We start from the raw sequence: 23423 nt of genomic DNA, 5'->3' as shown, positions 1-23423 counted from the left end.
GCACTGGGTTCAGTCCAGACTGAGTTAGGCCAATCAGCTATAATAGTATAACCTAAACTGCTTTGATGTTTTCTACAATCAGTCAGTATATACATTTTACGAAATAAAATAATAAATAAGCCTGTGGTTGAAGCCCACCCAAAAATAGTGACAGTCTGGGAGTGCTCCTGGCAGAGTGGACAATAGCAACAGATTGTATTATTAGAAGTTGTCAGAGACTAACAGGACCAAGAAGATATTGCATCCATGCCTATGTGCCTGCCAGTCAAAATGGTGAGACTCCGCCAAGACTGTCATTGCTATTTTGTCCAGCTGTTTTTGTCATCATGAAGAATTAATCCCTTTGGAATGAAAGGAATGAAATACAGTTCTTATAATTTCAAAATGGGTCTGAATTACTGCCTCAAGTTATCTGAGAAAATCAGAAAAAATATAATTTTATCTGAGTAAATGAGAAAATTGTACGAAGTAAAGTTTGCACACTTTCTACCTATCTTCTCCTACTCTAATGGAAGCATGAGGAGTCAGATTTTTTATTTTTTTATTTTTTGATAACTCCAGTTTACTGTTACAGCTGAACTCTGAACTGGGATTAATCTGAACTATGGTTAAGATCAAGTAATAATAATATATACAATAATAATTTATTATTTATACCCCGCCCATCAGGCTGGGTTTCCCCAGCCACTCTGGGCGGCTTCCAACTGAATATTAAAAACAATACCGCATCAGACATTAAAAACTTCCCTAAACAGGGCCACCTTCAGTTGTCTTTTAAAAGTAAAATAGTTGTTTATTGCCTTGACATCTGCTGGGAGGGCGTTCGACAGGGCAGGCGCCACTACCGAGAAGGCCCTCTGCCTGGTTCCCTGTAACCTCACTTCTCGTAGTGAGGGAACCACCAGAAGGCCCTCGGCGCTGAACCTCAGTGTCTGGATGGTGGGGGTGGAGACGCTCCTTCAGGTGTACAGGACATGGAATGAGATGAGCCTCACTCTCTGGGATTCCTTGTCCATGGTATCCAGCAGATAACATGTCCCTTTCCCCATTCTACTGCTATTGGAGCATCAACAGTAGCACAATAGGGAAGGGACAGCCACAGAGTTGCATGAAGGAGGCCTTTGTGGGTAGACCTGCCTGCTGTGGAGAGGGAGACCTGCCCAATCCTGTGGCTCCTGGGACGCCTTCCCATTGACCATAGAATAGCACCCTTAGTCTTTGAGGAGCATTCTATAGTCACTGGTTTACATTTACTGGTTTTCTTTATTATACTTTCATGCTGTTTGCATTTTGTACATTACCTTGAATGTTGTTGTTTTTCAGAAAGGTAATTACAGTGGTACCCCTGGTTAAGAACTTAATTCGTTCCAGAAGTCCGTTCTTAACCTGAAACTGTTCTTAACCTGAGGTACCATTTTAGCTAATAGGGCCTCCTGCTGCTGCTGTGCCGCCACCATGTGATTTCTGTTCTCATCCTGAGGTAAAGTTCTTAACCCGAGGTACAACTTCCAGTTTAATGGAGTCTGTAAACTGAAGCGTTTGTAACCCGAAGCATTTGTAACCTGAGGTACCACTGTAAAACATTTATATATAATAAACAGTACTATTTTTCCAAAAAAAGAGGTGCCAGAACTCACCACAAATGCCTCCTTTGTTCTCTTATAATGGCAATAGCGCCCACCTGAGAGGTGCCGGAATTGAGCTCTGGTAAGTTCCTGCTGGAAATAAAGCCCTGATAATAAGCGATGCTGATAATATTGAATACAAGTATTCTGAAACCTGATCTGGGACCTAGTTTCATTCTGAAATGCTGGGACATTTCCAGGATTTTAGTGGATACTTAACACAATATTTACTGATGTAGCACACTGTATGGTCAGAGCTGTCCTGGGGTTTTTGCTGTTTAATTTATCCTGGACAAATTGAAATGTTACTGTCCCCACACCAACCCTGTGCCTTAGCAAGCACCAAGCTGCGAAACAATAAGCGCATTAAACGATCAGGAGTTGACCATAATACTATTTCCCCTTCCTATCATTTTTCTTTTCTTTTTTTACTTTCTTCCCATTACAACCCCATTTGCAGCTGGTGGAGATCAGGAGACTCTCATCACATCCTATGAAATGCATCCAAAATATCATACCAAGCCCATGAGCTTCGAAGCTGTCTCTGTGTATCACCTCCAAAGAGCTCTCCCTTTCCAAGACATTTGCATAGCTGAGTTTTTGAAACCCAAACAGTTTTACCTAGTTTGCCTCTATAGTGGAGTGTTGCCTTTCTGCTGTGATTACCGTATTTTTCGCTCTATAAGATGCACCTTTTCCCTCCTAAAAAGTAAGGGGAAATGTGTGTGCGTCTTATGGAGCGAATGCAGGCTGCGCAGCTATCCCAGAAGCCAGAACAGCGAGAGAGAGCGCTGCGCACCAATCCCTCTTGATCTTCTGGCTTTGGGGATAGCCACGCAAAGCTTCTTGAGCGCAGTGGGAGCGCTCCTGCCTCTTCGCTCAAGAAGCTTTGCGTTGCTTTCTTGTTTTTTGCTTTCCTCCTCTAAAAACTAGGTGCGTCTTATGGTCGGGTACGTCTTATAGAGCGAAAAATACTGTAATCTAATGGGAAATTCAAGACCCATAGTCTTCATAAATTATTATTATTGTTATTGTTATTGTTATCATACACTATGATAAATAATGCCCTGGTAACTCAGGCTGCATACACATCATACCTTAAAGTATGTGGCTTCCCCCAAACACTCCTGGGAACTGTAGTTTCCCCTTCACAGAACTACAATTCCCATCACCCTTAACAAAGGACAGTGCCCAGGATTCTTGGGGGAAAGCCATGTGCTTTAAGTGTATAGTGCAAATGCATCCTCAGTTTCCACAAAAGAAGTATCTCAGCGAGCTAACTTCAGACTCATGGATAACTTCTGCTTCAAGCATATGAGGTCAAATGTGCAGTCTAGTATTTTGCTGGACCAATGTGTTGACTTGTGAATATAGTGATGTCGTAATGTCTCATAAATCTGTCTGTGTGGATCTTCCTCCTCCTAAGACTGGAGAGACAAGAGTGTGTGGGAAAGCTGAGAGTGAAAGGGAAAGGCTGGATTTGTGGAACTGACAACACCTCATCTAGAAGATAGCTCCCCGAATAAGGCTGTAAACACATTACCATCTTAAAACACGGCAAAGTGAGGTTATTTTTCACTGTGCTTCTGTTCAAATGTGCATGGTATTTTCCACATCTCTATGTTTGGGATGTGGTGGCACTGTGGTCTAAACCACAGAGCCTAGGGCTTGCCGATCAGAAGGTTGGTGGTTTGAATCCCCACGACGGAGTGAGCTCCTGTTGCACGGTCCCTGCTCCTGCCAACCTAGCAGTTCAAAAGCATGTCAAAGTGCAAGTAGATAAAGAGATACTGCTCTGGCGGGAAGGTACGGTAAACAGCGTTTCCATGCGCTGCTCTGGTTCGCCAGAAATGGCTTAGTCATGCTGGCCACATGACCCGGAAGCTGTACGCCGGCTCCCTCAGCCTATAGAGCGAGATGAACGTGCAACCCCAGAGTCGTCCGTGACTGGACCTAACGGTCAGGGGTCCTTTTACCTTTATGCTTGGATGTGTCACCATGTTGCCTGCTGTCTGTCCACAGGGTGGAGACAGAGTTGGGATGTCTTTGCCTGATGTGAATTGCCAAGTTGGTTTCCCTAAACTCTCCGCCCACCCCCATTTCCATCCCTCCAGTTGAGCACCCCCAGAAATTGCCTTCATGCAGCTGTCAGCTTCAGCCATGATCCCATACATCTCCCAGATACAGTGGAGTCTACTCACAAGTAAGAGAAGAAAAGTCCAGGGAGCACATCAAAGTTTAAACCCATTCTTAGAATTTCTAGTCCCTCCTTAGCACCTACAAACATCCTAGAGTGAGAGAGTGGGTGGTGAAAGGAAGAATTTTTAAAATCCACAGAAATGCATTAAATGTGGTGATTGTTTACATGCCACATTTACAGTAGGCTCCTGTTAATGGTCAAATAAATAAAAACACACTCTTCCTTGGAGAGGACCATCTTGTCATTAGCTATAGTGGCAGAGGTATAAAGCACTTAGCCCTGGTCATCTGTCTTCACCAATTACCCGTGACATTTTTATTGCAATGTGATTTATAAAGATGCTAATGCAGTTTTAACTTCTGAGGATCTTGAATGGTTACTAGTGTAGGCTGCCTGTTCCTGAATATGAACCATATTGTACTGAATGAAAAACCACTGTGCTTTGAATAGTACACTCACATCCAGTGGGTGCTGGAGTAGACTCATCAGCAACAGCTATGGTGGCAAGAACATCCTGGGATCCTTAGAGGTCCTCTGAAGATGCATGGAGAACTTGCTTGTGGCTGTGCATCTTCTGGGAGCTGTGCTCACCTGCAGAAGAGCAGCCCTCCACTGTACTAGAGGTGGTGGGGGGGGGACATTACTGAATCCCTTAATGCCAGCATTTGATCTGAGGAAGAAATATCCCCAGGCTAAGAGAGCTTAGGCCATGTGCCTGGTAGAAGTCTAATCGCTTGATGACATAACATGACTCGGTGAATGCTTCCACTCAGCTCAGTGGCGCATGCTTGCAAGTCTCAATGCACAGGAAGCCATCATCATCTACCCTGTTTAGTCCTCCTCCAGTGAACTGAAGGCAAGGTTATTTTCTTCCTCTTAAGCAAACTACTTGCACAGTACTGTATTAGCAGAGATATGGTTAATGTGCTGCTTTGCCATGAACAGAATGTGGCAGGGGGAAGGAAGAGATTTCTGTTTGTGTGCGTTTTGCACTGCAAAAATTGATTCGCTGTATGGAGGAACAGCCTTGGAACTGAAACAGGTGATCCTTCCAATCAAGAAGTGAGAGCAAGTGTTGTGATTCCAGACTTCCCTATTAATAGATTGTAGCTAACAGAGTGCAAACTTTGTCCTAAATTCAGGTGCGTTTGGGGCAAGACGTGATCAGATAGTTTTTTCATCCTGCTGCTTCTATGCCTAGCACCACTCTATGCATGTCTACTCAAACACCACTGAGCTAAACTAGTCATAAATATGGCCTACATGCATCAGAAAGAGCGGAAGGAATTGCTAGTATCTGTGGTATCTCACGAAGGTGAAGTATAAAAGGTGGGGTGTAAATACAATAAACAAATAATAAACGAGACTTACTCTCAGTAAGAGAGCATAGGATTACAGCCAAACTGGGCAATCCAAAACATGTTGATTCAGAAATGGTTTTGTTCAATTCAATGGGATTTACTCATAGGATTGCACCCTGAGTAACCGACGTATTGGCAATCATTGCCTTGGTATGTTCTGCCAGGGTTTTCAAATTGCATATCTTTTGTGTGTGCTTTGCTAATGTTTTATATGTAATTACCGTATTTTTCGCCCCATGGGGCACACCAGCCCATAGGGCGCACCTAGTTTTTTTTTGGGGGGGGGGGGGATAAAGAAAAACATTTTTATTTTTTTCCCCCAGGCACGGGGCTGGGGCAGGGGAAGCCCGAGCTTCCCCCAACCCCAGCCCCCAGAACAGGCTGCTATCCGCAAGCCGTGGGAGCCCGGCGGGAAGTCGCGCCGGTCTCCCCAGGCTTGCGGATATCTGCCCGAAGCCTGGGGCGTGCTGAGCTCAGCGCGCCCCAGACTTTGGGATGCAGGCAGCTCTCCGCAAGCCTTGGGAGACCGGCGCGACTTCCCGCCGGGCTCCCACGGCTTGCGGAGAGCTGCCCGAAGCCCGGGGCGCACTCCGCTGCGCACCCCGGGTTTTGGGATGCAAGTTGCTATCTGCAAGCCTAGGGAGCCCGGCTGGAACTCCCGCGGGCTCCCAAAGCTTGCCAATAGCTTCCTGAAGCCTGCATTCGCCCCATAGGACGCACATACATTTCCCCTTCATTTTTGGAGGGGCAAAAGTGCATCCTATAGGGCGAAAAATACAGTAAGTTATATTTTGGGATTCTGCCTTGCTAAAGGTCTTGTTCTACCCTGATTTTCTGTCCTGCTTCCCGATTTTTCTGATGGCTCAATATATAAGAAAATGCAATGTGACTCATCTGTCAAAAGCTGTTGTAGGCTTTTTCGTAGAATCTGCTTAATGACAACAGGGAAACATTGCCATTATATAAGAAAGACAGCATTTATGCCCAATAGTCTACAGACCTTCAAATTTCAGAAACAAATATTTGAATCTACAAGATGGGAGGAAAGATACATAAACATATTGAAAAGCCCTCTTGTTGTTAAAACTGAAACAATCCTTGTAGTGATCTTGGTTAATTGCAAAGTTGTTAACTCTCTTTTTCAGCATTTGTCAGAATAACAGAGATACAGTACATCACTTGATACCGCTTTCATCTTCAACACTGCATCAGAAGGAAACACTCAGTCTAGTACATGTCAGTAATAAATCACAGTTATCGTACCCCACTGGGGACATCACCTCATTTCATCATGGCTCTGATTTACCTTTCCCCCTAGTTGAAGTTACACATAGTTTTTAAGTGTGGATGGAGATTGCAGTTTCCTGTTCTGCCCATCAGATGCATCCATAATGCCAACTGGACCATTGGCCCTCTATGTGTAGCCAGTGGTATAATGAATAAACTTTTCATAGATGGATAAGGTCCAATGCATGGTTGATGGCCAGATCATGCTCGCCATATATAAGTTGGACGTCAACCATGCAGTGGATTTTATGTATATAAATAAAGTATGGAACACTGTATGGAACTGATTATTTAGTAGAATTCAATGGATTTTATGCATGTCAACACTAAAGAAATGTTAAATCCATGCATAGATGCCTGGCTAAAGCAGACACACTTGGTGAGCATGATACAGTCCTCTTCTGTTTGAGAGAGTGTGTGAACTAGTCCAGTCTCTTTGGTGGAACAGCAACTCATGCAACTAGGTCTTAAATCAGGATAATTTATCAACCTGCCTGTATCATACTGAGGTCATCTTTGGAAGATGGGCTTCAGCCATCTAGAGTTAGGAAGGTGACAACCAGAGAGAGGGCCTTCTGAGTTTTGTGAAACAAATTTATGGAACTCATTCCTTGCAATGCCATATAAAGACATTTTGATGTTCTTAAGCCTTCTGATACTTTGTTTATTCTAATATGCTATTATTTCTTTATTTATACACAACTTCTGCACTGACTGCTGCAGACCAGTAGGGCTTCAGAAATGGCAGTTTCTCCACCACAAAATCCGTCACCACTTCAGGCAAATCTCAAATTTCACTGTAAAATCTTAAATTGAAATTGAACTATTTATGGTTGAAAATTCTAATCTAATATTTGTATGTTTTTTTAAAAAAATCTACAGGATGTTTGTTTGTTTGTTTGTTTGTTTGTTTGTTTACAAAGGGCTGATTTATAGTTCAAAATGTAACCTTTCAACTTATTTTTTTCTAGGTGCTGGCGATAAAAATATTTCTTTCCTTTCCAAAGTCTGATGAAAAGCCAAGGCTTCTGAACACCCTCGTGCACTAACTCACAGCTCCATCCTTTCCCCCAAAATCTTAATGTAAGTACCACTATCTTAATGCTGCCAATGTTTTCAAATGTACACAATTTTCATCCATATATTCATTAAACATTTTCCAATCTTCTTTAAACGTATATTCTTCTTGTTCTCTGATTCTGTAAGTTAAGTCTGCAAGCTGAGCATATTCCATCAGTTTAAGTTGCCAGTCTTCTTTAGTTGGGACCTCACTCATTTTCCATTTTGGGGCTAAGAAAAAAGGCTATTTATGTATGCCACTACTGTGGCCCATGTTTTGCTAGGGGCACAAAATTTCAACACCCGGTGCTGCCTCAATACAGCTGCGTGCTCCTGTCACTGGGTTCTGTTGAAAGCGGCTTCTCCATGCAAACCAGGAAGTGACCTCTCCAGACAACAGAATGACTCTTCTTTTCTTATCTCTGAGGCTGTGATCTCCTGGATGACACAGATGCCATTAAGACATTGAATGTGCATGCCTACTCCATCTATTTCACTCTCTCCCACCCCTCCGTGCAGCCCAGAAGCTGGCAAGCCACATTATGCCACTGATCTCCCCCATGTCTCCTATTCTTCCCCCTACCCCCTCTCTCTTACTTAAAAAAAAATATGAATCATAGCATTAAAGAGTTGGAAGGGGCCCTGCAACGCAGGAACCACAGTTGCTTTTCTGCTGCTCTAGCGATAGCAACTATGGTGATCGCTCTGCCGCTGCTGGGTTCTGGAAAGGAGCCAAAGTAGGAATCCTTCAGAACCAGGCATTCTGGGTGAGGTGGCCAGGGGAATGCTTGAACTGTCACACAGCTTGCTGCTGTAGTAGTGTAGGGATTTTCCAGGCCACCTTGCCCAGAATGGCTGGATCTAGGAAGGACACCCTTCACCCTTTCTCGGAGCCCAGGTGGCAGCTGGTGGCAGGTAGCCCACGTGCCATTGTGGATGGGGTCAGATGGGACCAGCCTGCACTCTACCATCTGGGCTTGGCACACATGGTCAGCAGGTTGGACTGGTTCAGAACCCTGGGGCCTTCTGGCTGACTGCTGGCTCTAGGCAGAAGGAGGGGACAAGTGAGTGGGCAGCAGAGCCATGGAGAGGAGGAGTGGTGTCGTGAAGACACCTTGCACAGGGTCCCCACAATACCTAGAGCCGGCACTGCTGGGAATGGTGCGGGATATAGTGTAGGGGGCTGCAAGTAGAAAGAGGAGTTGATGGACATACCTTGCATGAACAAAAGAGCAACTCAGGACTCAAGCCAACGTACTCCTTCTTTTGGACATAGCGACTAATACTTGGAGAAGTTATACAAGTCCGCAAGCTAATCGAAGAAACAGAATCTTGAATACTGACTCCAGCACTGTCCCTTTTAGCAAACTGGTGCCTTCTCCTTCCTGAGTCGGCTGCAGCCGCTGAAAAGAATCGGAATGTAATGAAGGTTTAGACAAACCTTGGCACAAATATTCCACCACAATGAGTGTTTATCTACCGAGATCAGCCAGCTTTACGAAATTGAAAACACACTGTTGATGTGAACTTACCCCCAACGCAAAGCTGCTAACGCTATATGCAAACTTCAGTGGCAGGTCCCATCTCCCAAATTTACAGAGATCTGTAAGCTTTTAGGCTTCATGTCTGTTGCCAAGGACATTTGTATCCAATAGAGATTCTGGGCTCCAACCAAAAGCAACACTATAATTGTCTCCACCAAAAACAGGAGGTCCTCTCTGGGATTTCCTGTCTCTAAATCCCACCCACTCCCCACTTCCCTCACAAATGGCCTTCCAGTGTTGCGTTTTCTGAAACCCAAAAGGAAAATATGTTCAATTTATGCAGGTGAAAAGAAGATGCTCAGCTTTCATCAGGATTCTCTCTGAAAGCATTAGGCAAAGCAGAAATATACCCGTTGGCGGTTTAAAAAACTTTTTATAGAAAAACACACACACAATCATGTGAAAATAATAGTCAGACTTAAGGATTTAGATTAAAGTAACAAAATATTTTAAGAATGCGCTTGCCTGAGTCTCTTCAGTCTGTCTGGGATTCCTTTGCTGTAATCCAATGTAGGATTGGCCCAACTTAATCATCGCCAAGTGGATATATATAAAGGACTTAAGAAAGATAATGTATGCTTTTTTGAACATACAAATGAGAGAAATAGAAATACATCCAAACAGAAAACTCTGTACAGTTCATTCTCTCATTCCAGCCGCAACGCAGAGGGGGGAATATATCAAGGCAACCTCAAAGGTTAGTATCAGTTACACAATGGTCAAACTGGAATTTTTGATTTTAAATTAAAGGCACAAGCTAGCAGAAGGTTTGTCACGATTTATGCATTTTGGTCTGCATGCAGAAGGTCACAGGAACTGTCTTACACCAAGTCAGACCACAGGCCCATTTAGCTCAGTGTTATCCAAACTATCTGACAGACACTGTCAAACTTGAAGACATCCCAAGCCAATAATAGTCAAAGCACAGGCAATATTGGGTAGTGGTTGGAGTGTTGGATTAAGACCTGGGAGACCAGATTCAAATCCCAACTCAGCCATGAAGCCCCCAGGGTGATGACCTGTGCTTGGTCCAGTTGCTGTCTCTTAGCCTAGCCCACCTCATAGGTTTGTTTCAAGAATTAAATTGGGAGGGGGGAGAACTATGTACAGCATCTTGACCTCCTTGGAATATAAAAGGTGGAATATAAATGTAATAATGAAATAAATAATAAAATATGTAGAAGAAAATGAGGAACTGGAGGTGGGCACCTCATAATAAGCTTTGGCTCACCACAATTTGTTCATCCATACCTCCAGGGAAGTGTCTTCTCTGTGATGGTGTTAAAGCTTATCTGCTTTAATGCTTCATTTGAGCACAAGACCAGGGCATTTTTTCAGCCAGAACTTACCAGAATTCAGTTCCCGCACCTCTCAGGTGGGCCCCAAGGGAGAACAAAGGAGGTGTTCATGGTGAGTTCCCGCACCTCTTTTTCTAGCAAAATAGAACCGGGCAAGACATTGTTAAGCTCAGAAACCCCATGCCAATAATAGCCAAAATCCAAACATAAGGATTTCTGTTACCAGTGAAACATTGGAATGGATTTGTTTTTAAATGTTCAATAGCTTTAAATAATTACAGTGGTACCTCAGTTCTCGAACGTAATCCATTCCAGAAGACTGTTCGCATTCCAAAACATTCCAAAACTGAGGCACAAAGGGGCTGTCTGCAAATTCAGTTGAGAAAATTGAAAAACACGCAGTGGAAGCCATTCAACTTCCAGGGCGCGTTTGAAAATGAAAGCATTTACTTCTGGGTTTTCAGTGTTCGGGTTCCGAAATGTTCGTCAATGGAGAAGTTCAAGAACCGAGGTACCACTTTATATAAAAATGACATGGCACAATCTGACCAAATATAGCACAAATATGCCCCCCCCCCCGATTTCCATGGGAAATATGTAAGAGCACTTTCACTTGATAATTTCTCCTATTTGAAATTGGTAGGGCATCAGTGCTTAACTTTGGCAGGATCACATCCCCTATGAGTTGGAAAATGTTAAGATTAATTGGACTACATCTTATGTGCACAATTATCTAAAGTGTAGCATATACTTTATATTATTCCAGGAATAACCAAACTTGTTCCGTATGTTTGCAATAAATGGCAAGCTTACAATACTTTATTTTATTTTATAGCAATTATTAAATATTTGTATAAATTTGTACTTTGGTATACATTGTGTCCAACAGTCATTCCAGTTAGATCTATGACATATTTACCTAAACCAAAAGGGATGCATAACATTCACCTGCAATATCATTTGTTATGAATTCATATAACCATCCAACGGGTTGGGGGGGGGGTGGAAGTGTGTGAGTGAATGAAATCTTCCTTCATTTTTTCTGGGATAAATCATACCTAGAATCATGTTCCGTGCATTATAATGTTCATAAAAGCAAGCTCTACGTGTTAGTACCGGAAATCATTCTATAATAAAATATCAGTGCTCAAATGTTCTTTTTTTTTAAGTTGCAGAATAATTCAAGTTATTTTGGACACATTACATCTTGAATTGCAGATTCAAAGCATTATATATAAATTTAATTTTAAGCTTGAGGTGTGCCCTTTCAGGTGGTGGGAGACGCCAAAAAAAAGGGGCATGCAGACTTTTCCTAGAGTGTGGGAGTCTGGGAGATTTTTTGTATGCAATAAAAGCTCATCTTTCAGAGCATGCTGGTGTATGATTGCTTCTGTTGCAATAAATTTGAGGTTCAACCATAATCTGACTGGACTAATCTGGAGAAATTATCAGTGAACCATGTTCACTGGGTGATATTGCCAGGGTCTTTATGCTAGTGGCTGCCACTGCATTCAATTATGAATGAAGCTGGATTGGAATTTCTTTTCGGGGGGGAGGGGGTCATGAAAAGGCACTGAATCTGGCAAGTTTTTAGTAAACTTTGAGCCTGAACAAAATTTAAGGTTCAGGTAACGAGGGATGTCATGGGAAACTTAACGGTTAAACTGCTATTCCAACTGTAGGTGGCACTGTGTCTGAGCGGGGGCAGTTAGCTATGCTGCTGTTCTAGGCTGTCCTTAGCAATAACATTGTTCTGTTGGGCATCTGTTTGAGTCCAGGGGCACCAGATAGGGGTGACGAGAACCTGCTCGCCATCCGTAAATAATCAGTCTCACACCAAGCTGGGTTGCAGAAATCTGGCCGCAGCTCTCTCTAGAAGCTGCTGTAGCCCCAACCTTTATTGTGTGTCCATGAAAAGATACAAATTCAAGGAGAAAACTTTGCCTCAGTCAGCAGATAAAAGACAATACAATACATTAGTCTCATGTTCTCACACCAGACCACGCAGTTGATCATGTTATACTACGTGGACCAATCATTGGATGGCATGAGCTGTCCACGTGCTGCTCATGCTTCCAAGCAATGCTTTCTACTATGAAATCATCCTTGCAATAATAATCTTTTGCCCATGCTCTTATGGACAAATGACCATATTCCCACATAGGGGGGCCAAGGGGCCTTGGCCCCTCACAATTTTTTTTCAAGCAAGGGGCCAGGCTCCTTCAATATCCCACGGCAACGTATAGATGCCGTGCGTGCATGCTGCTTGATGTGCTCACATTACTCACGCACACTTTGTGGTGTGTTTGCATCATGTGTGCAAGCCATGTGGCCTGTGCACAACATGGCAGGGTGGCGTGCTCATGCGACAGGAACACAGCATGTGGCGCTAGTCAGCACACCTGTTTGGGCCTGTTCCCTTCTCTGGAATAACCTGACATTGAAATTATAAATTGTCATATACATCACTTCCTGTGAGTGGAATTTCCACCCCGAATGAATAAAGGCACTATGGATTGAGAATGCACACATGCACACCCACAAGTCAAACTGGGAAGGCAATCACAGTTCCTCAAAAATTCATACTCACAAAGAAAATTTGGAACCTTCTGAAAAACAGGTATTTGGATTCAAATTGTTGGTGAACTTGAAATCTGTCTCGCATGTCATTTCAGGTTTAGTTCCTATTTCATAAGCCTAGGGGTTTTGTGGGAGTAAGACAGGTCACGAGGAAAGCAGCATTTGGACCAAGCCTTGTAGTCTGTTGCAATGTGAAGCAAGTAGCCTTTGGCTGAAAAGAAGCTGTAAACTTGCAGCGGCTGTCTAGACGGGTGACGGTAGCAAGTTCTGCCACCTCTCTTCCATGTGAACAGCATCCCTCTTCTTGGGCCTTCCATATTTTGGGAAGGAGCCACAGATTTAGAAGCGATGGTTTCAAGAACAGGGTTCAGCATTTACTTAGACAAATGCTCCCATTCCTCCTTGTTTGGCAAACTGTCACTAAGTAAGTAATGGCAGAGGAAAGGAAAGGAAAGGGTCTGGCTTAGGGCCTGAGTAATGATGCCTAAGTATGCATTACGCTTAGTGAACAAAGTTCACAGTTTGCAGCTAAAGGTCACCAGGAATTCATGCATTCTTGGCACTCTCACTCAGTCCAAAGGAATGTATCAGACTTTGGTGCTTGGTATTTCAAGGTCGTTCCTTTTCCAAAGTTATATGAAAGCACAAACCAAGGGGGGATGAGAAAAGGTGGATGTGTCAGGGATTCTTTTTTCACCATGGTCTTCATTATTGCTATCTGCCAAACAGATGAAGTGTTAACAAGAGAGAGGTGTTGAAATATCTATTGTGGTTTTTCATTTATACGTCACATTTAGGGGGTAGGATGCTCTGTAGTCATCCTATATGTTTGTCTTACTAACCCTAAAAAGACATGGAGCCAGCATCTCTTAAGAGATCTCTTCTTCAAAAAGTGTTGCTGACATCACAGGATTTATGGTTGATCTATGTAGGGGGTGCTGGATCTTGCAAAAGACGACTCCATGCAAACCCAGTAACCTTATGTGTGCCCTGGATTATGTTCCCACAAAGGCCACTTTGAACTGTCTCTGTGTGGGACAGCTGCTCAACTGAAATTCTTGTAAGAAGCACGTGTTTTACAGATATTCAGATCATAAAAATGTCTCAGATATTTCTCACACTGTATTGTGGTACGGTGAGCTGTAAGCTTGAAGTGCGCTTGGAGCAATGAAGCATTATCCAAGCTGATGGTTGTGCCAAAAAGATGAGTTCATGGTGGCTTAAATGAATAGCCCTCATTTTTTTTTTTAAAAAAGAAAATGGTTCTGCAAGATAGGCCATTTGGGGTGTTTTCCACCTTGTAAAATACCTTTAAAAAGGGAATTACATTAAGAACATAAAAGACTCCTGCTGAATCAGAGCAAAGGTTCATATAGTCCAGCATTTTGCTCTCAGACTGACCAAGCAGAAGCCTATGGGAAGCCTGCAAGCCGGACATGAGTATAGAAACACTCACTCCACTTTTGATTCCCAGCCGCTGGTAGGAAATAATGCTTATTTTGTGTATGTTGGTCCCATGTGATGATTGCACACCTGGAGTTTATGGCTCTGTGTATAATTTCTGAGAAGCTGTACTTGATCACAGCTTCTCAGCAGGTTTGGCTGCATGTGCACAGAATGGGTGAGAAAACCCAGGAAATATTCTTACAGAAATTAAATGCAGCTGTGCTGAACCACAAGGGAAAATAAAATGCAGGCTGATGAAAGTTTCTGGGAGACTCAAAAGTTTGCGGACAATTTTGTAGCATTTAGGTTGGCCTAATACAGGTATGGGGTCCGCAGGTGGCGCTGTGGGTTAAAGCCTCAGCGCCTAGGGCTTGCCGATCGAAAGGTCGGCGGTTCGAATCCCTGCGGCGGGGTGCGCTCCCGCTGCTCGGTCCCAGCGCCTGCCAACCTAGCAGTTCGAAAGCACCTCCGGGTGCAAGTAGATAAATAGGGACCGCTTACCAGCGGGAAGGTAAACGGCGTTTCCGTGTGCGGCTCTGGCTCTGGCTCTGGCTCTGGCCAGAGCAGCGATGTCACGCTGGCCACGTGACCCGGAAGTGTCTCCGGACAGCGCTGGCCCCTGGCCTCTTAAGTGAGATGGGCGCACAACCCCAGAGTCTGTCAAGACTGGCCCGTACGGGCAGGGGTACCTTTACCTTTAATACAGGTATTGCACTAGTGTGGATTCAGCAAATGTCTGTGATAATTATTCCGCACAATACTCTATGTGCACAATTCAAGTTATGCCTTTGGTGTAGGGATTTTGTGATGTGTAAGGTAGCCTGAATAGCTCTTTTATTGGCTTGCTCTGCATAATGCACCTGTCATTCCACGGAGGGATTTATGAGTTTCCAGCTCATCCTCTTCAAAGCATGACTCTGTTGAAACTGAGTGGATCAGTGGTGCCACCTGGTGATCAGTATAAAATCAGAATTTTCCCAAGTAGAAAAGCACAAACTTTCTCTCCCTCCCCTCCCTCCCTCCCTCCTGCACACTTGTATTTGCCAGTAGCATTCTATAATAGCAGCCAGAGTTTAAACAAATGCTCTTATTTCACCAGCTACATTCAGCTATTGCCATGTTTTTGGTTAAATTTATAGAATTTAGGAAGTTTGTAACTGGGACGTCTGGTTCCCTCCCCTTCATTGGCATACATTCTGAAATTGCATTCTTTTCATTATGCGTGCAAGTATCTGTATTTAGAAAGATTTCTGTTTCTCTTCTGGCACAAGAGGTCAGAAGAGATGGATGACTTGTAGGCTACAAGATCATATTATGCATACCTGAGCGCTGGTTTAAATATTAAGGTAACCAGCTTCTGCCAATGAGCAGCACTCAGCACCGTTTCTGGACAGTGCTGAGATATTATGGTGGAGTCATGGGGGCACAAGAAACTCCCTTCAAGCCAGACCCTTGACTTTTTTATTTTCCCAACCTGTGCGGCTAGACTTTAAAACTTTTGGCCTCCTGGCCCAATAAACAGCCTGAAGCGCAATATATTTTGCAAGGGATCTTATTCTCTTCAGCTTTTGTATTGCTGAATAAAACTTATAAACTTGCAGACTCCCCATGCTTGGTTTGTGGTTTCGTTTGAACGTTCTGGGGTTTCTGTTGGTCTTATTTATCTTAAAGTTTCTTAACAACAGTAAAAACAAGATCAGAGAAAGGAAAGGAAAGATCATGGACGGCATGAGTTCACTCAAAGTTGGTTCAAGTCAGGCTAATCTACTGCCCTGCTTTTTTCAACAAAGGAAAACAACAGATCCATTCTATTTAGATTTTAAGAACAGAGGAGCAGCCCTGCTGGATCAGACCAAAGGCCCATCCTGTTCTCACAGTGGCCAACCAGGCGCAAAGGAAACCCCTCAAGACCTGAGCTCTCTCCTCACCACAACGTTCTTCCCGCTTGTGATTCCTAGCAAGGTAAAAAAAAAAGCCATTGATAGTCTAACCCTCTTTTAATAAGAGAAAATAAATAGAAGGAAGTTTAGGTAAATATTTGATAACATTACTGCACAAGAAATTATGATTCAAACTGGAAATTATGGCTTTCAGCAATATATAAGCCTGGACCAGACTGGTGTTGCATTGAGGCCACTGTGAGGAATGGCAGATAGATGCAACCGCTTAAAAAATCAAGCCACAAAAATGGGCCTTGCCAGGGTGTGGGTTGCAGATGTCCAAGGGTGAGATGTTAATGTTGAGCCTATGGTGAGTAATATGAATAGTTCAGGATAGAATTGGTCATTACCCCTTTACTGACTATATTAACCCACGTAATCAGCATGGGGAATGGCTGTGTCTCAGTAATAGAGCATAAGGTAAAGGTAAAGGACCCCTGGATAGTTAAGTCCAGTCAAAGGCGACTATGGGGTGTGGCACTCATTTCGCTTTCAGGCCGAGGGAGCTGGCGTTTGTCCACAGACAGCTTTCTGGGTCATGTGGTCAGTATGACTAAACCGCTTCTGGCTCAACAGAACACCGTGATGGAAACCAGAGCGCACGGAAACGCTGTGTACCTTCCCACTACAGCAGTACCTATTTATCTACTTGCACTGGTGTGCTTTCGAACTGCTAGGTTGGCAGGAGCTGGGACAGAGCAATGGGAGCTTACTCTGTCGTGGGCTTCTGGGTTCAATCCAGGGTGTTTCCAGATAAGGTTGGGGAAAACCCCTGCGTAAAAGTCTTGGCCGCTGATGCCAGTCTGTGTCAACAATACTGAGCTGGAAGGGCCAATGGTCTGACTTGGCATTAACGTCCTGTGTTCTTAGGATTCAGATGTGCCTTTAGCTTTGTGCCCTAGAGACACTTGATGCAGGAATTCATCAGTTCTCTCTTACGCTACAAACTCTATGAATTAGCCTTTCGTGGTAACATTTCATGGTAAGTGGCAGCTGGACACCAGCTTATCAGTCCTTGATCTCTAGAGTAACAGTTTTTCCACTACGGACAGTCAGGCCCCCAGAGTGCTTTCTGTCTGGAGCCAGAGACATCAAAGTAAATCCGTTATTTTTATTTGCCATTACTAAAACATTCACAGAACATGCTGGAAGAATTGTCTCCCTGTCTGTTCTTCAAAGAGCTTACTGTGCTAGGGAAACCTTAGAGACCCTGTGACAATGTAAACAGATGTGCTGACTCCTTGCTGAGATACACAAGGTTCAAAATGAACCAAGATGATTGGCTTGCTTAGGTATAAATCACTGTTTGTGTACATAGTCTTTTACTGAGTAGAATGAGCAAAAAGGCCAGGCCCCTGACCCAAGATGCTTACAATCTAAATTAGATAATGTTCAAGTGATGGGTTGTTATACCGTAGAGTCTTCTTTGAATATCTGGGGAAAGGATGAAACTCAGTGGTACAGTAAATGCATAAATTTCCTGGTTCAATTCCCAGCATCTCCTGCAGTCAAGCAATTGTAAATGCTCAGCACACAGTTTTTAATGTGGTATGCTTTTGCAGTTTTCTAGTTTTGTGCAGATCTGAGGGTTCAAAAGAAAAGAAAACATATATAATGCTACACTCTGTTCAGAGAGCCAGTGTGGTGTAGTGGTTGAGAGCGGTAGACTCATAATCTGGGGAACCGGGTTCTCTTCCCTGCTCCTCCACATGCAGCTGCTGGGTGACCTTGGGCTAGTCACACTTCTCTGAAGTCTCTCAGTCCCACTCACCTCACAGAGTGTTTGTTGTGGGGGAGGAAGGGAAAGGAATATGTTAGCCGCTTTGAGACACCTTCGGGTAGTGATAAAGCGGGATATCAAATCCAAACTCCTCCTCCTCCTCCTCCTCCTCCTCCTCCTCCTCCTCTTCCTCTTCTTCTTCTTCTTCTTCTTCTTCTTCTTCTTCAGGAGCATACCGGAAATAGTTATGAGCATAACCAAAAAGAAACCGGAGATTCAAGGAAGCAGTGGGCCTGGAAAGGGGAGTAGCAGAAAGTGATGATTGATCCACTCACGCCAAAACACCTGTGACCCTGAGTGGAGCTATATGGAGTCAATTTTCCCCCAACATATTTGATTATTGGGTAGATATGAATTTACAGAGGAAAACCATTAAAATTGGTGTTGTTTAAAGGTAGAATTATAAAATTCTAGAGTTGGAAGGGACCTTGAGAGTCATCTAGTCTAACCCCCTGCAATGCAGGAATCTTAGTTAAAGCATCCATGACGGATGGCCATCCAGCCTCTGCTTAATAACCTCCAAGGAAGGAGAGTCCACCAACTCCTGAGGCAGACAGTTCCACTGTCGAACAGCTCTTACTGTCAGAACGTTCTTCCTGATATTTAGTTGGAATCTCCTTTCTTGTAACCTGAAGCCATTGGCTTGGGTCCTACTGTCTGGAGCAGGAGAAAACCAGCTAACTACATGTTCCATATGACAGCCCTTCAGACTGAAGATAACTATCATATCTCCTCCCAGTCTCCTCTCTTTCAGGGTAAACACATGCAACTCCCTCAACCGTTCTTCATAAGGCTTGGTTTCCAAATCCTTAATAACCTTGGTCACCCTCCTCTGCACACGTTCCAAATTGTCAATATCCTTCTTAAATTGTGATGTCCAGAACTAGACACCGTACTCCAGGTGTGGTCAGACCAAGGCAGAATAGAGTGGTACTATTACTTCCCTTAATCAGGACCCTATACTTCTGTTAATGCAGCCTAGAATTGCAATAGCTTTTTTTGCTGCTGCATCACACCATTGATGTTAAGCTTGTGGTCCCCTAGATCCTTTTCACATGTACTATTGGCAAGCGAGGTGTCCCCCATCTTATATTTGCACAGCTGGTTATTCTGCCTAAGTGCAGAACCTTACATTTGTCCCTGTTGAAACTCATTAGGTTAGTTTTGGCCCAGTTCTCCAATCTGTTAAGGAATGCAAATAGCAGCAAACCCACAGTAAACTTGGGTGTGGCAAATCCTGACCAATGGTCTGACTCAGTATAAGGCAACTTCTTATGTTCTTATCAGAAGCAAAATTGCCTTTGCGTGGCTTTACCATTTTAGTTAACGATTCAAACATGAGTTCATGGATAAGCAGCTTAGCTGAAGACATTTCATATTTTTAAGTCAAATATTCAATTTCCTCCTGGCACTGTATGCTGCCACCTCTAAAATAACAGACTTACAGGCCTGCTTAGTTTTCACTGATGTCAACTGCTTGGTGTCTGCAAGAAACAAGCGCCATGCTAACAGGCTTTTCAGGGAAACCCAACCCTTGGTTTTTTGGTCCATCAAGGTTATTAAAATATCAGTCTTCTTTTGAAAAATAATAATAATACAGAGGGCATTTGGTGCTGTTGTATTTTCTTCCATCCAGTCTCTGTACCTGGGTAAAAAACAACCAATCACAACGTTTCTTTGCGTACAGCTAGCGAAGCAACATGTTTGATCGTTTCTGTTAAAAGCAGAATATGGCTTAAGATCTGACTTATCCCAGTCGTGTTATTTGGCAAACTAATGACACAGTGATTAAACCACTCAGAAATATATATATCAAAACCATCTGTGCCTGATTACATTTCAACTTTATTTTCAATTTAGCTTTGTATGTACCAGAGGAATTCGGCAGTTCCATTATTTCCTCATCAGGATAGCAGGAGAAGTTCCAAACAAAAGTAATCTCCAAGATTTATAGGCTTGACAGTAGTGTTGACGCTTGGCAGGCAAAGCTTCTTACAGAGGAGGAGGAGGAGAAATGCTCACTTCTCCAGGTATGGGGCAGACTGACTGCTGAGGCAGCTGTGCATCCCAGTGAGTGATGTGAACAGAATTTTGCCTTGACAGTCCCACTTCCAGATGCATTCAGAGACCTGTGAACGGTGATCAGCTGCTTTTTAGAATGTATTAAAATTGTACAGGAAACAATACATGTGCGTCTGCTTTCTCAGCTTTCTTTGGAAAGCAGGAATCAGCCATATATGTCACTTTCAGAGCTATTCCATGGCCTCCTTCTCCCCCCCCCCCCCATTGGGATACAAGGGCTACTGTTACTGAAGTTGCTGTTGGAAAAAAGCCCTGGGGTGCCCCTGCAGCCCCCGAACTCCGAGCGTCCTCCAGTACGTGCATCTCTGGAAAAGGCATTTCCCGTCTTCTCCAGTGCGCTTCAGTGACATATATCAAATGATATATGCACACTAATCTTCTAGCATAACACAGCAAGAAGCGTGAGACATTGTAGAGCTAATCTACGTATTTATTTACACACTGTGTACAGACAAAGAGAATCATGGCGTCCTCTCTCTCCAGCTCTGAGAGAAGAAAAAAGGGACAAGTAAAAGCAAAAGTACAGTACAATAGTACATACAGTGGAAGAGATAAGACTGTCTTCCGTTCCCACACTCTTTCCAGACAGGCATGTGATTTACACCAGTCTCGTTTGCAGCATCGGAGGCGTGAAATACTAACAGTTACTTCTTTTTGTTGATTTCAGCAGAAAAAAATTATTCATTCAAACTGTTGTAGATAAAGAACAAGTAAAAAGTATAGTGAGGGAGTTGGTGGGGTAGAGGTAAAAAGGTAAAGGTAAGGTAAAGGACCTGGATGGGGTTGCAGTGCTCATCTTGCTTTCAGACCGAGGGAGCTGGCGTTTGTCCCCAGACAGCTTTCCGGGTCATGTGGCCAGTATGACTAAACCGTTTTTGGTACAACAGGACAACGTGACAGGACTTCCGGGTTGGCGCCTCCGGCAATGGCTGAGCTCCTCCGATCGGGAGGAACTTACTCTGTGAAAAACAGGGTCTCACCGCCACAGAGAAGGCAGAGACCCATTGAAATCACAGGTGGAAGAAACTGACTTTTTCCTGTGGACAATTGGATTTTAAACAACTACCCGTGAGTAGAACAAAAAATTGGATTTTTAATTAGGCGCCGAAGCGGGAAGGTCATAAACAGGAAGTCCGCCTTCTGCTTTTGTAAATAGACTGAAGCAAAGACTTACAAGCTAAAGCCTTTGAAAGCCTTTGATAAAAGATTAAATTTCCATCGGTTAAAAATACAGAACCCCCCTTGGAGGCAGGTGAAGAGGGGGGAAGCTTTGAATTTTGAACTTAGTAAGCCTGCAGGAGTGAGGGGGAAATCAAATCACCTCAGCTCTGAAACTGGGAACGGGTTGCCAGATGACGTTTGGGGAAAGTTCGTTGACAGAACGGATTTGACAGCTAGTTGAAATAAGAGCAAGATACTGTTTCCATTGTCCTCTTATGCATTCAAAATGGAGGGAAAGTAACCGAAAATTGAAACTTTGTTTATTTCTTGAGCTGTGCTTGAAAGAACTCATACAAGTGGAGACTGTTTCCCTCTAGAGGGAGCTTTTGAAACTGTTACAGGAGTGTAACTGAGGGATCTCCAGCTGCAAGATAAGGATTCTGAGAACCAGTGATTGACCTTGGACTATTCAAAATGTTGATAGGAGAAGATATTGTGACTCTGTTATGTAAAATAAGTCATTCGCTGGAAGAGCTTAATAAAAAGATGGATGCCACGACTTTTAAAGTTGATAACTTGGAACAGAAAGTGACTAATTTGATACGAGAAGAGAGCACCAACACAGAAATAATTCAGGACTTGGCACAGGAACCTACTTTGGCAGAACAAATGGTGGAGGAAAAGGAGAAAGTTGTTGTTTTTGAACCTAAAATAACACAAGTGGGACTCTTAGTTTTACAGAAGCAAATTGAGGACTATAAATTGAGGCCTTCTATGATTTAATATAGAAAAAGTCAGATTTCGAGGATTGGTTCTCGGTTTGGACTGAAGAAGGAAAGTCGGAATGATCCCTCTATCCAGGGATTAATTGATTTTTGGGACATGGACTTGGACTTGGAGGAGATTGAAGGTTTGGGGGGCCTTTGGATTTGGAAGAATCTTGAAATACGACCTGAAATATTTTATTGACCCTAGCCTCAACTATGGAAATCTGGCTGAACTGTCCAGAAGGAATAAAAATATTGTTAAGATGGAGTTTTCTCGAGATTTGCTCTCTAGCATCAAAGAATATGAAGGAGATCGGCAGAAGGGACCTGGGAAAGAGTTAAGAGCCTCGGACATAAGATCTCCAGGTTGATGGACTATATGGAATTGACGGAAAGGACTGGCAGAATCCGAAACCAGGGAGAGGAGTTGATGGAAGAAGATTGAAAAATTTAAAGTTTATATATAGAAATATTGCAAAATTAATGAGTGATAGATAATTGGTGGATTGATATTTTATGGATTTAGCAGAAATGTTATATGGAGGAAATTTAAAGACTATTTACAGAAACATTGTAAAATTAATATCTGTTAGAAGGATGTTGGAATAATATTATATGATTTTAGCAGGAATGATATAAAGGATTTGGGAATAACTGACTGTTAATTGGTGAAAGGAGGAAAAGTAAAGTTACATTATATTAAGACAATTTACAGGACAAAAATTTTAAAAGAGGGAAAGGATTTGCTGAAATGGATAATTGACCTAGAATACAAAAAAAGGAGGTGGGAGGAGGTCAAGAAAATAAGCTAATGAAAGATTAGTAATGAGGAGATTTGATGCATTTTTTGTGTTTTTGTTTTTGTTTAACGGGTTCTATTTCTCTGCTTTTTTTGTTTTTTTATATTGTGGTGTGTTGTTTTGCTTTTGTTTAATGTGGCATTTTTATTTTTTCTTTCTGTAATTTTTGAAACTTTAATAAATATTATTAAAAAAACAAAACAGGACACCGTGACAGAAGCCAGAGCGCACGGAAACACCATTTACCTTCCTGCCACAGCAGTACCTATTTATCTACTTGTGCTGGTATGCTTTCGAACTGCTAGGTTGGCAGGAGCTGGGACAGAGCAACAGGGGCTCACTCCGTCACAGGGATTCGAACTGCCGATCTTCCGATCAGCAAGCCTAAGAGGCTCAGTGGTTTAGACCACAGTGCCGCCCGCTCCCTATGGTAGGGTAGAAGCATCCCTCTATCCAGCACTCCCAACTACGCTGATCTCTTGCCACCTGTCCG

The 23423-nt window shown here is 43.2% G+C and overlaps 1 protein-coding gene across 6 annotated transcripts in view; it reads left to right on the top strand.

Moving 5' to 3' along the window:
- The window catches only part of COL8A1 (collagen type VIII alpha 1 chain), a 98116-nt gene that overhangs the window by 64369 nt on the left and 10324 nt on the right, over positions 1-23423 (top strand). For all 6 annotated transcript variants that reach the window (XM_079973697.1, XM_079973692.1, XM_079973695.1 and 3 more), the window contains one exon: positions 7445-7556. The gene's annotated coding sequence lies outside the window, so the exon portion shown is untranslated. The remainder of the gene's footprint in view (positions 1-7444; positions 7557-23423) is intronic.

Source organism: Podarcis cretensis (assembly GCF_951804945.1).
Source record: "Podarcis cretensis genome assembly, chromosome: 4".
In the NCBI taxonomy this organism is placed as follows: domain Eukaryota; kingdom Metazoa; phylum Chordata; class Lepidosauria; order Squamata; family Lacertidae; genus Podarcis; species Podarcis cretensis.
Note: the sequence above shows the minus strand (reverse complement) of the source record. Positions and strands in the feature narration are given on the sequence as shown.